Raw genomic sequence first — 14250 nt, 5'->3', positions numbered from 1 at the left:
AATACTAAGGGGAGGGGTCGAATCAATATTTTAAACATACTTCAACTTTTCAATTTGTTATTCTGATTTATGTAAGATACATTCATTTAGGAAGCCAGAATATGTACGTGATTGTGATCAATGCAAACCACATATATCGAGATAACTAATTTACAATTAATTTCATTAATTTTTCATCTTTAATGAGTGCATCATTACTTCATTATTCATTCATTGAGCATCAATAAAGAGTACATAGATCATCAATACGAAAGAAACATATCAACACACATGAACACTGTAATTTTAGGTGGAAACCCAATGTGGGAGAAAATTGCCATTGTTGTCATCTTTGTCTTCTTCTTTTATTATAAAGGAAAACTTCTTACAATCTTGTACTGGTGCAAACTCTCACCAAGACGCAGGCACATGGCTATAGAACGGTACAACCTTCTCTCATTTTCTAGAACCCACTAGAAGGGAGCTATAACCCCCTGAAATTTTTTACCAACTACTACCAGAAGGGACCTCCTCACCTCCTTGAGGATCACATTTCATAATGTCTTATAATGTGTCCATCTGTCAAACAATCATCACACATCCTATAAGCCACCTTTCATCAAATTTTCAAACCAGACCCATATCAAGCATAAACCAAAACAAATTGAAGCACTGAATCTAAGACACTTTCACACTGTAAGTCAACTGAAATTTTGAGGTATCAATTCACTAGGTGCAAAACCCAACCACAAACAATAAATGTCAAATTATGTATGTGACTATATTGAATAAGACTTGTGTATATAAGTGTTTTCCCTATATAATATTTTCTTACAGATAAAAAAATACTGAACACTTAAATCGTTAAGCATTGAACCATTCATAGATCATTTCAATAACTACATGTCATTGAATCAACCACATATTTATGAACCAATTAAATATCATACACTCAGACACAATTTTTTCCCATTAAATTTGAACAATTTAACCAAGTGGCCTCAATCATGATAAAGGAATCATCGACATATAACAAGTAAACTAGATAACATCAACTGTAAACATAAATCATCATATCTATAAGCATCAATCAATATATCAAACATTGGTTTATGTACAAAAATTTCATATGTATGCACTTACCATGCACAACACCCATGTAGAGATCCGTGCATACTAAAAATTATTTGTCAGAATATATACGCAAACCTTTAGAAGTGGATCCTCGTATGTATGCAACTATGCCCAAACATACCTATGCATAGATATGAAAAACTTTCGCTACAAACACAATTTCGCTTTCTGCAACCCTGACTTTCAATACTACAGACATCTGAATAAATTTTTTATATCATAGCATCACATTTTCATCAATATTATAAATTTCTAGAAAGTAAATCAATTAATCATACATGTCAACTTATTTCATATCTTTCATATCTGAGTCTTATCCTTTCTCCATGGTGCACACTTGTTTCAAATCAAATCATCCATTGAGAACACAATACTTGCACACCTGCCACTTTGATCTCCATCCCCTTATATATATTTAGCCTTAGCCAATACCTTAAGCCAATCCCTTAGTAATTTCATCGGTATTCTTTGGCGAGATCAAATAACCATTGTAACACTCATTACTATGGGCCAATACCATGGTCAAAACCCATGTTGGGCAACTTTTCTTCACAATACCTATGTATCTACGTGACCCTTTAACATAGGATCCATGTATACTTTCCCAAACTTCATATTCAATGTCCATCTATTTTTTATTTTTCATTTCTCTGTTCATCACTTTTGTAGCATCTATTCTAGCTTGCATAATCATCCTATTACCATAATGTTGACATCTTTATCAAATAGGTTGTCATCAAGGACAACACATTAGTCATAATTCCAATAGTGTCCACACTTTTTTGAATGCTCTAATCCTTTTAAAACTATTGAAATTGCTACTACATTTATGGAAACAATCCAAAATCTACATGGAAACTCAAAGATTATTGTAAGTGAAAGAGGTCCCGTTTTCGCTAGAATTTTTTGGAGGGAATTATTTTCTTGTCTTGGTACTCAATTACCTCACAGCTCATCTTATGATCATCAATATGATGGGAAAATTGAGATAATGAAGAAATGTTTGGAATGATATATTCGTTGCTTTGTATCTGATAAACAAACACAATGGGTCAAGTCGTTACCTCACATTCAGTGGTCGTATAACATTTCCTTCCATACTACAAAAAAAATAACCCCATTTATGGCACTTTATGGATATCATCCACCATCCATCACATCATCCTTAAGAGAAAATTATAAGGTTCAAGTAATGGAATATCACATTGATCATCAACAACAAGTTCTAAAACTCTTAAAGAACTGCCTAACTTTGGTGCGGAATCGATTGAAACAACATGTAGATAAACATCACAGTGAAAGAAGTTTTGACATAGGTGACTGTATATTTTTATGGCTACAACCATATAAAAAAATGTCCCTCAAGCAAGCTAAGAAGTATAATAAATTATCACCCAAGTACTATGGTCCTTACAAGGTGTTGCAAAATATTGGTACTAGGGCATACAAACTAGAGTTTCATGCATCTTCCCAAGTACACCTATTGTTCCATGTTACATGCTTAAAGGAGGCTTTTTATCACAAGCTCCTAGTTTAAACAATATCTAGATATCTTGACGAAGAATTAAAAATAATATTCGATCCATAAGTAGTCACCGAAATAAGAACCCGAAAACTATGGAATCGATCAATATTGAATTATCTCATTAAGTGGAAGAACTTACTCATTGAAGATTCTTCATGGGAGGATGGTTATTTTATACAAAAGCATCTAGAACTACTGAAGCATTGAGGAAAATATGTTATTTAAAGGAGATGGGCATGTTAGGTCCCTATAATAGTAGTGTGTCCTCCTTATTTGTTACTCTTACTGTAACTCCTTTATTGTTATTGTTGTGCCCCATAGAAGCCCACTATTATTATTTTTGTTCCCTTACATTATTATTGTTATGTAGGCTTTGATTATATTTTGATCACTTAGACTCCTATATATACCAAGTAGGTATGGTCATTTGTATCATCCAATAATTGTTCATTAATGTTATGTAAAGGAGGTTGCTCCTTTGAAGGGGCTAATTTGCAAGTCCTTGATCTATTATTTCTTCTATTTTGTGATTTGGTTTCATAATTTCCAAGAAGGAAGTAAAAAGGGAAAGAATTATAAATTCAATATCTATTGTCAAGGATAGAAACCAAAATTACAATAGTAAAAGCAAATTTGGAACATCTAATGTTCTGGTATACGATGGGTATTCCATATAGGATCAACACCTTTAGTAACCAACCATTCAACCATATCAAATAAAATAAACACCAAGATTTTTACATGGTTAAATTTTTGTGAGAGGGGAAATGTCCATAGACATAGTTAACGCACCCACTTGAGGGAATTTTAATAATGCAAAAATAAAATATTTTACGTAAGAGAATTCTCAAAATAGATCATCATCCATGATCATCCATGCCTTTTAAATAGATTTCATGGGTCAATCAAGTGTTAATCCATGTATCAATAGTCATTAGTATCGAGAAGAATATGAGTTTTCAAATAACTCTCACTATAGAACATAACTTAACCATAAAATTACTATATGTTTGATGCATACTTAAGAGACACATTACGAAACACACTTTTACCTAATAGAGACATTATAACAGGTTAAAGATGACTAAATTCTAAGTGTATAAATATCCTAATATCCCCTCTTAAAAATAACTTGGGATAGGATTGAAGGATTTAAAAATTTGGACTCCCAACATATATCAAAGTTTAGAAAAAAATGCTTTTGTAAGAGACTTTGTGAAAATGTCTACAACTTAATCATATATAGGGAAAACATGAACTTCAATAACTTTATCATGACCGATTTTTCCAATGAAATGAATTTGTATCTCATTACTTTTGTTGCACTAATTCTAAATTCAATGTTTGGAAACCTCGATGGCACTTTCACTGTCACACTAGAGGGTGGTGGGATGTTTTTTCTAGTATCAAAAAGATAAAATGATAAATTGAAGCCACAAGACTTCTTCAATTACATTACTACTGCTCAATACTATGCTTCTATTGAAGAAACATAACTAAACCATTTTTTCTTACAAGCTCGAGTGATAGGTCTAGAACTAAGATTAAAAACATAACCTATAAGAGACTTCCAATAACCAAGGTTTTCATCTCAATTTGAATTAGTGAACCTACCAACAACGCATTCCCCCTTGAAATGAAATGTATCCCAAACTAAATTATACCATGAATATATATACACACCTTTTTTTCCATTTTTTAATCAATTTTGTGTGGTGTTTTCATATATTGGACAATAATATTAACAACAAAGGAAATATTAGGAAGTATATGATTCAAGTATATTAGGCTACCAAATAATTGTTAGTAAAAAGTGGCATCAAGTTCATGTGCAGCGTAAGGTGGTAGTATGTTAGAATCCATAGTAAAAAGGGAGAAAGTGTTGATTTATAATCCTCCTTTTGAAAACAACAGAAAAGGTCATATTCGTACTATGATTAGGAAAGATAAATCTCCTTCTTCATTTCCAAGACATGAAGGCCAAGGAAATAATGTAGATATTCTATGTCTATAATTTCAAGCTTCTTCTTACAGATTGACTTCACATGGGTTAAATGTTAATGATAAATACTAGTGAGGATAAGGTCAACAACATAAATAACATGGATTATAATATTGATTCCTACTTTCTTGATGTGGATAGTGGGGTGAGGATGAAATCTAGAGAAGTAGACATCAAGAAGAAATCTATCGATTTTCACATATGAAGGTTGAAGAGAATGCTTAAGACAATAAAGAGATTTCTTAAGGAAATAAAGAAATCTACAATCACTCATAACAAAGATACGAGGTCGTTCCATGTAGATTTCCCCTTATATATACCCATGTAGGAAGACAATCTAATGGACCTTGTATCCTTGTGAGATAACAAGGTATATAATAAGGTTGATGGAATTCAATTTGGAAACATTACAAAAGGTTTCATTATATTCAATTCCTTCAACTAATCAAGCCTTATTTCTTTCAATAATTCTATATGATGAATATTTAGTTCTTTATACTCATTTACATCACACGTTCTCTTCTTCTGGTAAGAGGTGAAAAATATAAAGTATCATTTTCCATTAGGGAATGGCATTATTCATTCATTGTTGTTTCCCGATTTGGATGGATTGAATATTTTTCAAATGATTTCAGGTCATAAATATTTTAACTTTGAGCCAAAAGGAAGTAGGATCACTAAAACTATGAACAAGTAGACCGTTTTTCTATAGAATCACCTACACGGTCACCAGTTGCTTCATGTGTTGAATGAACCCATTTGGAAAGATGTGGTGTCTGTGCAACTTCATTATCAATGTAAACATCTTGAGAAATGTGACTAAGCAGATGTGGATTTCCATCGGCAACATCATCATTTTAAGAAGAAATTGGAATGGGAAGAGAAGGTGGAACAAATGCCAAAAATGACTCATAGGTTGTGGAGGTAGGAGCGATGAATTTAGCTCATAGTCTAAGACATTTTCATTAGGTTTAACATCTATTATAATTCTTATTTCATTGGAATGAAGTTGAAGAAGACTTAAATATTTTACATCTTCAAATATGCAACAATAATACACTTCTTATTTTTAGGTTGTAAAGGTTTCCTTTTTTCATGAGGAATGTGAGTTAATGCCTCACCACGAAATATATGAAATTGGCTTACATCTAGATTAATGTTAGTCCATGCTTTTTCTAGTGTTATACTACTTAAATAATTTGTGCGAGTATTATTTACTAATGAAATTCCTCAATTTATTGATTCCACCCCGTAATGAAGATGTAATCCCTTAGATTGAATCATACAATTATCCATTTTCTTTAATGTATGATTCTTCTTCAACACCATTATTTTTCTAAGGTGTCTATGGAAAAATATGTTGCATTGAATACCCTATGTAGTGTAGTAATCTATGAATTTATTGTTGACATATTCACATCCATTATCTATTATTAATATTTTCAATTGATGTCTAAATATTTTCCTACAAGGGCTCTGTAGGCCAAGAAGAAGTGAAACACTTCAATCTTATGTTTTGAGAAATAAACCCAAGTGCATCTACAGAAGTCGCAAATGTAATTTATGAATTACTTGAACACGGAAAATGAAGAAGAAGAAACCAGACCAAATAAATCACCGTGAACAAGATACAAAGGGTTTGAGGCCTGCCAAGATGAATGCTTGTCAAAAATTTCCCAATGATGCTTGCCAAGAACACAATTGACAAAAGACAACCTTTGTAAGAAAAAAGAGAAAAAATAATCACCATAATTTTATTGCATATTTTCTATAGTGAGTGATAGTTTAGATGACCAAATTACTCATTCCAAAGTTTTCCTAAGTTACTACTGGGAAAAACAAAAATTGCGGGAAAATATGATGACCCAAATTTGCCTAACTGGTACAACTAGGTAATATCATCAAATGCGCTAGTGACAAGAAGATGGTTAGGATGTTTTAAATACTTAAATACAATTTGGTGAGGTGAAAAATATATTGTTTTACCTTCAAATAAATGGGTGATATGATATAGTGATAGATGGTTGTGGGAAATACTTGAAACACATAATACATCATTGAAATGACAATTATATACTTAAATTGTTCAAGATCCTACAACAATAAGAAATCTATCATGATCGAGCAATTTTTTGTTAAAATCATTGACTAGAAAAAATGGATTTATCCTTCGTCCATATGATAAGATGCTCCAGAATCAATAAGCCGTTCATCAATATAAAAGTAGAGGTTGCAATGAAGGATTATCCAGAAGAAGAAACTACTTGTTCACGAGAAGAATTGTTAGAAGAATAATGAAGGCCATTCCTCATTGTTGTTTCCTAGTATTTCATCCTTTTAAGACATTTGAACTATAGATGATCATGTTTCCCAGAATAGTTGCAATCTCTCTTAGTCTTCCTACTCTTTCATCTTCGTACTTTGTCACCATTAGGACTAGAGGTTGATTGAGAGGGTTTGGAATCCTTATTTTTCTTATTGTTATGTTGTTATTGATTCTTTTGACGCCTGGTTTTGACTTTATGTTGGGCCACTGGGGCCTTGTTAGATGTACTTGTAGTGTTAATTACTCCAATATGAACTAGTTTGGCTTGTCCTATAATGAAAGTGTCACAAATAATGTGAAATGGACAACCCAAATAATCCACATGATTTTGCATTCCTATTATACCGTTTAGTGTTCTTATGAGCATTAGTGGGGGACTTCTCTTGTCACAAGGTAATACAATCAATCCTTCACCTATTTATGCATCATCGAAGTGGGATTTCCATGAGAAGTAGTTGGTACTAGTAAGAAAAGGTTCACTTTGAGTTTCCATTATTAAAATTACAAATATTGTGTATAACTAAATATAAGCTAAAGTAGACAAAGTGTTATATTAACATCATGAAGTAACATTAATCAATTTTTTGTTAAATCTAAGTTAAGTGTTAGGAAAGGAAGGTAACTCCCAAATGTATATCTCCATCAATGTGAAGATCCTTATATACATGAGAGTGGTGACCTTAGGATTCAAACTCCGAGTCCTTTTCAAGCTTTTCAAATTACTCTATTTTCATATTTATATATTTTAGCCCAATCCCTGAGGATTTCATGTATAAAATTGCCCGCCTTGAACTTGAACGGGTGTTTGTGAGTACAATCATCATGATAAACTTTTCAAACTTTTCCCTTTGAAGTGATTTGGTGAATATGTCTACAATTTTTTCATTCATGGAATAATGTGACAACTTCTACATGGTGTTGAATTAAATGATACTTTGTGTTAATATGTTTGGTTCAATCATGAAACTTTGAATTCTTAGAAATTTAATTACAGAAGTATTTCAATGAGAAGAGGAGTAGAGTTAACTTATTTCTCCTATAAATATTCAAGAATTTTTTTAGTCATACAATATTCTTGGTTGCTTCTAAAACTACCACATATTCTTCCTCCTTTGTGGTATCTTCTACAACTAATTATTTACGTGACCTTTAGGAGACATATCCTAGTCAAAGAATCATAACATAGTTTGAGGTACACACATTGTTTTCATTTTCTCTGTTAAATTCTATTGAAAAAATTGTTGCCATTGATGTCAAGTAAACAAGTGAATGTAAGTTTGGGGGAAGTTTCTCAATGATTAGTACTGATGAGATATAGAGCCTATATTTTAAGGAATTTTATCTCTAGGTGAATTGTTCAAAAGCACATGGAAAATTATTTCATTGGATATCCCTCTTAGATACCTTTCCAACTGTAGTAAACTTAGTCAAACTACCAAGGATTGATTATTAACGATGTTTTGAAGTGAAGGAAATTTATTCTAGTTAAGATATTCAAGATATTCGGACTGATTTGAGAAATCGATGACAAGCTCAGGTGTTTTATGGATAAATCCCTTTTGCAGATAGAAGTGATCTCCCTATGTCCAGTGACTCAACCATAGAAATAGCAAAACAAACTACACTATCTTTTCCTAGAGATATTTGAAGTATAAGAAGTATACCTACCTAGTGTCTAAGACAAGATTCCTTGTTCCCTTCTCTTGGTCACTCTAGTTCCAACTTTAACTGCTAAAAGCATAACCTACAAATTATCCAAGATAAGTAAAGAGATTGAGATATACAACATGATATATTCAATAAATCTAAATAAGAGATCAAGGAACCTTATTTTACGCATGTATAATCAAATATGTGATGTAGGGGAAAAATATTGCACTTTGTATTAATGATAAGAAAAAAATATTAAAACCCTTATTAAGGACTTGATGTTGTGAATCTCTTCCAACTCTCTCATCCTTTCTTTGCCACAATGATAAATACTTACATCTCATCAATGTATAAAAATGGATTATGGACCTCCAAACTAAAACTAAAAGCATAAGGGAAGAATCTAAGTCTCCAAAAGCCAACCTAGACTCTATAGCAGGTATTTTTGGTATAGGGAAAATGAGGTATTTTTAATTCCACAAAACTAGGGGTAGATCTACGTTGGAAGGAGGTAAATTCCATGAGATAAGGGATAATGCCTCATTAGTAGGATTTCAAGATCAAATTCAACAAAAAATGGATGAATATGTTCCCAAAGATTCTAAAGAAAGAAGCTTCAAATTTATCTTTTATTTTTCCTCATTTCCATGTTTCATTGCAATTTAAGTAAAGCAAACCCATGATGATCAAGAATTTTTCATGTATGAAACATGTTCCATCATAGGTTCTATTAAATCTAAGTGTGTTGGAGTCTCAAACTCAGGTTTTGAACCAATGTAATCCATGATTCTTATAAGTTTTGGGAATAGATTTTCTTTTGGCTTTGCAGGGGATTGAAGCTAAGTGTAATGGAGGGAAAGAGATCTAAGTTTGGGGCCTTCTTCTTGGTGTGAAAAAATGCATGTAACAAGTTTCCCACCAAAATACAAAATTCAGAAGTTGTGGATGAGGACTAAAGTGCTTTACCATGTAAATACTGTAGATCAAAAATGGATTGGTTGAGATCTAATAATCATCAATTAAATTTTACAATACATTATCATCATGATACCACAGTTGATGTAGGCATACACATACTCAACATATAAACCATTTTACATGTACAATGATCAAAGTCACATCCATTGATTATCCATTGTGGACCCATGCTTGGAGGAATTTTGATAGGACCATAGCCATTATACTTCATAAATCTTTGAAAGAATCCTTAAATTGTAGCCCATATGAATGATATTAGATTTAGGGTCTTCCATAGCGTCACTCAATAGTATGAATCTAACCATGTGAATAGATGTATTGATGTCAAATATGGTATATACCATGAAATTTTTTAACAGATGTGAGAGAAACCACCAATAATGCAATGGCTATCAAGGTACTAAGTGAAATTTATGAGCTGTCAATAAATGAGTTGAAGTCGAACACCACAATGAATATTTCGGTCAAAGGCCAATGATAATCAACAAATGCTAAAAACAAGAAAACTTTTCATTAAGGCATGTAAGTTCCAAGGCACTAAGGGATGTTTGTAGATCAACATCCTAGATAATGTGCTAAAGTTAATAGGAAGAAACCCATCATGGGAGGGCCTTGTGTATTCCTCATTTATTAAAAAAAACATATATAAAGATTTGAGATAGAATGTGATGATGTAGAGTTGGCTCAGGGATGGCTGGTATGAAAGAAGGCTATAGATATTGCAGCAAATGTCAACTAAGGGTGGACCTCTCTTGGACATATCGACAACACCTATATGGAATGGGTAGCATTGAATCAATGGCCCAATACAAATACTTTCTATGACGTCTAATCAACAAGGAGACAAGTAGATTTTCCAACCCAAATTAGTGATAGAGGTGAAAGATTGTCGTGTTTAGGAGAAACTTACTTCTAGAAAATATTTTTATGCCTTGTTACCCAAATTTTCCCTTCTAGTAATTTTTAACGCGTTGAAATTATGATGTTCTATGTTGTTACAATCACTTAAATTAAGAACTTAATTATGAAACAAAATAGGTTAAGTAATTATAGATAGAAAATAAACCATATAAATCATATGAACAATGGAATACAAGCAACCATTTTATGAGACAGAAAAAAGTTATGTCAATGACCAGGGAGAAACCGAGAAGGCGAAAACCCAACCAATTTCTTCTTCTATTAGAAATCAAGTTTTCACCAAAGATACAAAGTATAATGAGAGAGTGAATAAGTTCACCCAAATCTAAAGAATATTTATGATAGAAGTAGCTAATGCAAACACCAAATCACTTTGGCTCTCCAAGGTCTATTCTTGATCTTCGAGGCTCTCTCTTTCTCTCTAACAATCTTCCTCTAGACTCTTCAATTCTCTCTTTCTCAAGTTTGAATTCTCCTATAACAAACACAAGTAGGTGTATCAGGTGAGGATGAGAGGCACAAATATATGGGTAGAGAAAGGAGGTACAATTCATCGGGTAGTAACTCCTATGCCTTAGGAGGAGCAACATACCCCAAAATATGAGTGTAACTTATGCATTTAGGAGAGAAGTGAAACTTATGCATTAAAGAGGTGTAATATGAATATTTTTATGATGAGTCATTAAAGTGTCTAAGAGTGTAAGAGGTGCATAAGAGCATTAAAGAGAGAGAGGAAATAATCTATTAAGAGAGAGAGAGAGTGACATAAGCATTAATTGAGGGGATTTACGTATGATATGATTCGTTCTCATGATTGAGAGACTTGAACTTCCTTTTAATAATGATATAATAATATCATAAAGAGGATAATAGTAATAGTAGTAGTAATAATAATAATGACAATTAATTTAATAATTAAACAATTCAGATTGATTAAGGACAAGTTAAGTGTTTTTTTATTGTATATATGATTATGGATTGATGGAAGGTGATTTATTATTTTTGGAAAGTCATAGTTGCAAAGATAGACATGAATTTCTACTTTTCGAAAGTCACTTTGGAAAGGTTAGAGATGAAATTTTATTCAAGGAAATTCATCCCATAGATGCCAGTTTTCAACACTCTATCTCAACTAGGGAGGCTTTTGTTCCTAATACAATCATCTCTACTATCTCTACTTTGGAAGAACGATGTTACAATCTAATGCAGTAGAATAATCATATGGGAGATACATCCATCACACTATACAGATTTTGGGTTATCTAATTGTCAAAGATGACAAGAATCCCACACATCCAAGGCTCATCACTAGTTGGGGGGATCCACTTGTTCACACATGACAAGGATCTCACACATCCAATGCTCATCACAACTTGGCAAGATTCACTTGTCAACATGTAACAAGTATCTTTATCATCCAAATCTCATTAAGACATGGGGTGATCCACTTGTCAACACATGACAATGATCTCGCATATCCAAGGCTTATTACTGCTTGGGGGAATCCACTTGTTAGCACATGGCAATGATCTTGCAATCTAAGACTCATCACTGCTTGCAGGGGTCCACTTGTCAACACATGAGGAGGATCTCCCTCATCCAGGGCTCATCACTACTTGGGAGGATCTGATTTTCAACGTATGACAAGGATCTCACTCACCCAAGGCTCATCAGCACTTGGGGGGATCCACTTGTCAACACATGAAAAAGCTGTATATTTTCCAAGGCTTATCATCCATCACCACCCTCTCTAGGAAGGATCACATCCATTAGCCCATGTTACTATCTTAAAAAAAAAAATTTCCTTTTGGCAAACATTTGGTAAGAATATCGGTCATCTCGTCATTAGTCACATATGATGAAGAGCTCGTCCTTTGGATGTCATGAACTTATTTTTCTTTATTCAAGAGTCTTCATATTTTTGGGACTTCTTCTTAGGGCATTGACCATCCATCACTTTCAATCATGAATCATGTTAGTCATGTCACCCTATCTCTCATTGGAAAGTGATCCATTAGTCCATATCTGGACTTTCCTTCACAACTTGCTACCTTCTTCACATCATGTTTCCTTCACGATCTTTCATCCTACCATCTGAGTGCCAGTTGTAGATGACATCTACATCTCTTCATATGGTAGCCATGCATTATCCCACCTAGCTATTGTTAAAAAATAAAAAATGAACATTAAATCAAAAATAATTTTGTGATGGTCTTTGATCATGACATCTCCTTGTTTGCATCAGCATCTTGCATAAATATTGACACATCTCTAGTAAGATATACAATGTCAACGATATCCTTCCTTTTTAGAATTTATCGGGATCTTCATACCTTTCCCATAGATATATCATAGTCAAATATTTTCGTCCTTGGATGTTGATTTCCTTCTACATAGTTGCATTTTCATGATCTCTTCCTTTATTTATTGACACATTTTCTCTCAGGAACTTCCAATCATAGTTCCTTCAAATTTTTCAACCACCTAATGTTTCATATGAGGACATATTATGGTGTTTTAATCTATTCAATCTACGAATCATGCCATTATGCATCGTTTAAAAGAAGGATATCCTTTGTTTTGATCATGCTTTTGAGGTAAAGCACTCATTCATGATATCTGCAACCATATGAAATGACTATATTTTATCAAATATAGGCATACATACCTCATCTCTTTCTTTTGGCCATCTAGACTTCCTTCAATAACTTCCTTAATTGAAATAACTCTAATCCCTTGACCTATTTCACTTCTTTTGAAATCATACCATCATCCCACAAATCCCATACAAGGTGGAATTCTTGGTGAGACACTTTCTTCATCCAGTGGGTGAAACTTCTGATGAATATTCCAATGGAGGATCTTGATCATCCTCACTATGCAAATTTTCCTTTGTGAATGTTGTCTGATGAGCTCTATACTAGATGACTTTCTTCTTCCCATAAGTACTAGTTATGCTTCTACTGAAGTTACCGAGAGCTACATCATTCTATAGGTGATTTTTATATACTTCCATTTTAGCTATCTTTCATGCTTCTTTATGGTGATGTCATGAGCTCTTGATTTCAATCATATGATTCTATGATGCCATCTCCTTAGATGATGCATCCTATTATGTTTCTAGTTGTTCCTTCCATGATATACTTTGCATCAAAAAACTTGAAAAGAACTAGGTGAGGAGGAGTATCTGAATCATAGTAGAAATCTTTTACTTCGTCCTTCCTGGATTTCTTCTTTTCAGTTTCTTCCACTTCTTCAATGATATGGGCTTCTTCCATTTCTCTTTCATTTTTGTCCTTCTTGAGCTTTGGACAATCTCTCTTGTAGTTTCCATATTCATGACAGCCATAGAATTTAACCTTCGACATGTTCTTATTATTTTCTAAGGACCAAGCTTCCCAAGCTTCCCTTTTTCTTCTAGCCATGGTAGAAAAATCTTAAGCTTTCTCACTTGATCCTACACCAATTTTTTCCTGCAGCCTAGTTTATTCAATTTTACACAATGACCTTAGTTCATTGAATGTAGTAGCTTCCTTCTTCTCATAGAAGCTTAATGTGAAGTTTCCCCATTCCTCTGGTAGTGCAGTGAGCACTATGGTAGTCATTTCGTTGTCAAACATTATTTCTCCCAACTCTTGGAGTTGGTCTTCTTATTTCTCAAACCCTCATAAAGTATGAGGTTACTGCCTATTCTTTTGATATCTTCATCTTGTACAGATTGAGATTCTTCTTTTA

This window comes from Pinus tabuliformis, chromosome 7 (genome assembly GCF_031772625.1).
Source record: "Pinus tabuliformis cultivar Carrire ecotype Pingquan chromosome 7, CPIR1, whole genome shotgun sequence".
Taxonomy (NCBI): Eukaryota; Viridiplantae; Streptophyta; class Pinopsida; order Pinales; family Pinaceae; genus Pinus; species Pinus tabuliformis.
Note: the sequence above shows the minus strand (reverse complement) of the source record.